Source organism: Morus notabilis, unplaced genomic scaffold (assembly GCF_000414095.1).
Source record: "Morus notabilis unplaced genomic scaffold, ASM41409v2 Scaffold45, whole genome shotgun sequence".
In the NCBI taxonomy this organism is placed as follows: domain Eukaryota; kingdom Viridiplantae; phylum Streptophyta; class Magnoliopsida; order Rosales; family Moraceae; genus Morus; species Morus notabilis.
This window is the reverse complement of record NW_010366164.1, coordinates 824,069-827,381: the sequence shown is the minus strand read 5'-3', so window position 1 is coordinate 827,381 and position 3,313 is coordinate 824,069. Positions and strand designations below refer to the sequence as shown.

Genomic DNA, 3,313 nt, shown 5'->3' with positions numbered 1-3,313 from the left:
GGGGTCAAAATTCGGGCAGAATTTGAGCTAACGGTCAAAAAATTTCGGGCATCAAGCAAAATCGGGCTAACGGTCAAAAAAATTCAGGCAAAAATCAGGTAAATTCAGGCAAATTCGGGTTACACTAGAAAATTCAAAAAAAAATCCGGCGGACAGCGATGATGACTCCTCCACCGGGAAATGATTCTTTTCGGGCTGCCCGAGCCCGTGCCCGAACAAATAGCTCGGACAGGCGGTGAATGGCACCTGCCCGCCGTACCAAAAAATTTGCGGGCACCGGGCATGCCCGCCACCCGAAGTTCCACCACTGGGCAAACATATGGTTTTAATGGTTTTTTAAAACAGTGTTTATTTGTTAAAATAAAAAAGTAGTTTGATAATAACCTCATCAGTCGCCACTTGTTCTTGCAAAGACCAAACATGGAAATGGAATAAAAAAACAGCCACGACCAGCTTCGTTGCGTATTCCTCTTCCCTTTCATGGCTCGAGGCCATCTAATACCCGCCATAGACATCGCTAAGCTCTTCTCTTCTTGTGGCCTTAAATCAACCATCATCACCACCACTTATTACTGTTAGGAGACAACACATGCGAAACTGACCTAACACACTTTAAGAGTTTAATTTGACCCAAAAAGTTAACCTATTTAGTCTTGAGTCCTTCTATGCATATAAATCACTTCACATTCTCGTCTACTTTTCATATGGGATAACACACACATGCACTTTTCTCAACAATTTCATCCTCATGTGCTTGTTCACCGAGCTCTCCCTCGAATTAAAGTTTTCAAGTAGCCGACACATCCAAGCATCACACTCCAAACGGGAGCTAACTCAAGCATGAGAAAGGGAGCATAAACCATGTGAGTTCACCAAATGCTCCACCATCCGCGCACCTGCGGGAACACCAACTCTCCACGGGAGGCAACATGGGAACTGCAACCGAGTGTGATCACTTGACTCATACGAACCATCGGCTCTGATACCACTTGTTGGGGAGACACCACATGCGAAACTGGTCTAACACACTTCAGGAGCCCAACTTGACACAAAAAGTTAACAATTTGGTCTTTGGTCTTTCCATGCATATAAACCACTTCACATTCTCATCCACTTTTCATGTGGGATAACACACACATGTACTTTTCTCAACAACTACACACCATTTCTATCCATATAACCACTTCAGGAGCCCAACTTGACCCAAAAGGTTAACCTATTTAGTATTGGATCATTCCATGCATATAAACCACTTCACATTCTCATTCACTTTTCATGTGGGACAACACACACATGCACTTTTCTCAACAATCTCCCCCTCATGTGTGTGTTCACTGAGCTCCCCCTCAAATTAAAGTTTTCAAGTAGCCAGCACATCCAAGCATCACACTCCAAACGGGAGCCAACTTAAGCATAGGAAAGAGAGCAGAAACCATGCGAGTCCACCAAATGCTCCACCATCCGCGCACTTGCGGGAAGACCAACTCTCCATGGGAGGCAACGTGAGAAATGCAACCGAGTGTGATCGCTTGACCCATACGAACCATCGATTCTGATACCACTTGTTGGGAAGATACCGCATGCGAAACTAACCCAACACACTTCAGGAGTCTAACTTGACCCAAAAGGTTAACCTATTTGATCTTAGGTCCTTCCATGTATATAAACTACTTCACATTCTCATTTACTTTTCATGTGAGACAACAGACACATGCACTTTTCTTAACAACTACACACCATTTCTATCCAAATCACTAAAAAAAAACAGAGCTTCAGGCACCGAAATCGACGTTCTGACGATCAAAATCCCTTACAAAGTGGTCGGATTGCCTTGAGGAACCGAGAGCCTTAACATGGCTTCCACGCCCGAAGCGCAGCAAAAGCTCTTCAAAGCCACCAGATTACTTGGCCCACGACTCGACCGTCTCTTGAAACAACATCGTCCCTTGAAACAACACCATCCTGATTGCCTCGTCGCCGACATGTTCTTCCAGTGGGCCACGAACGTCGCCGCTAGATATAAAATCCCCAGGCTCATCTTCCACGTTACTTCTTACTTCGCTTTATGCGCTTCTTTGTGTGTGTTTCTTTACCAGCCACACAAGAGCATCCAATCTGATTCTGAGCCGTTCGTCATTCCCAATTTCCCGAACCAGATTGAGTTCACGAGGAATAAGATCCCTGATTTTTTTAAAGAGGCTGTGGAGAGTGAATTCTTCAAGATGCACAAGGCGACGAAAGAAGTGAAATTGAGAAGCTACAGAACTTTGGTGAACAACTTTTGCGAGTTGGAATCTGCTTATGCAGATCACTACACCAAGGTTTTAGGTGTTAAGGCGTGGCATATAGGCCCACTTTTCTTGTACGATAAGGCGAATGATGTTGTTGAAGTGAAGGCGAAAAGGGGAATGGAAGCTTCCATTGACAAACACGAGTGCTTGAAGCGGCTTGATTCTAAGGAGCCCGACTTGGTTGTTTACATTTGTTTCAGGAGTTTGACAAACTTTAGCGATGCCCAGCTAATGGAGATTGCAATGGGACTTGAGGCTTCTGGGAAAGAATTCATTTGGGTTGTGAAGAAGGAGAAGAGGCAAGAAGGTGTGGAGAGAGATGAGTGGTTACCGCAAGGATTTGAGGAGAGAATTGAAGGGAATGGACTAATTATAAGAGGTTGGGCACCATAAGTGGTGATTCTTGAACATGAAGCTGTCGGAGGATTCGTGATGCATTGCGGTTGGAATTCAGCGTTGGAGGGGGTTTGTGGCGGGGTTACGATGGTGATTTGGCCGGTATTTGCGGAGCAGTTTTACAATGAGAAGTTGGTGACTCAAGTGCTTGGAATTGGAGTTGAAGTTGGGGTGCAGAGATGGTCAAGAGTGGAAGGGGACTTTGTGAAGAGGGAAGTTGTGGAGAAGGCTGTGAGAAGGATTATGGAGGGAGAAGAAGCAGAGAAAATGAGGAGCAGAGCCAAGGCATTTGCAGAAATGGGGCGAAGGGCTATAGAGGAAGGTGGCTCATCTTACTCGGATTTGAATGCCTTGTTTGATGATTTAAGGTTGCACCAGGTCGATCCTGAATTGAGTTAGGAGAATTTTATCTTACTATTTATTAAGATGTGCCTTTTATTAAAAATATTTAGGTCTCGTTCATTTTATTGATTCGAGTTTAATTCGAGTTTTATTACAGTAAAAAATTTTCAAAAACAATTACATCTAACTTTTGACTACAGTAAAAAATTCTCACATAAAGTCACATTTCATCTCGAATTAAAAATTCGAATCAACAAACTAAACGGATTCTTAATAACACTATT

The 3,313-nt window shown here is 43.7% G+C and overlaps 1 pseudogene; it reads left to right on the top strand.

Moving 5' to 3' along the window:
• The first annotated feature begins 426 nt into the window (after window positions 1-426).
• LOC21410101 lies at window positions 427-3,086 on the top strand (annotated as a pseudogene).
• The last annotated feature ends 227 nt before the right edge of the window (window positions 3,087-3,313 follow it).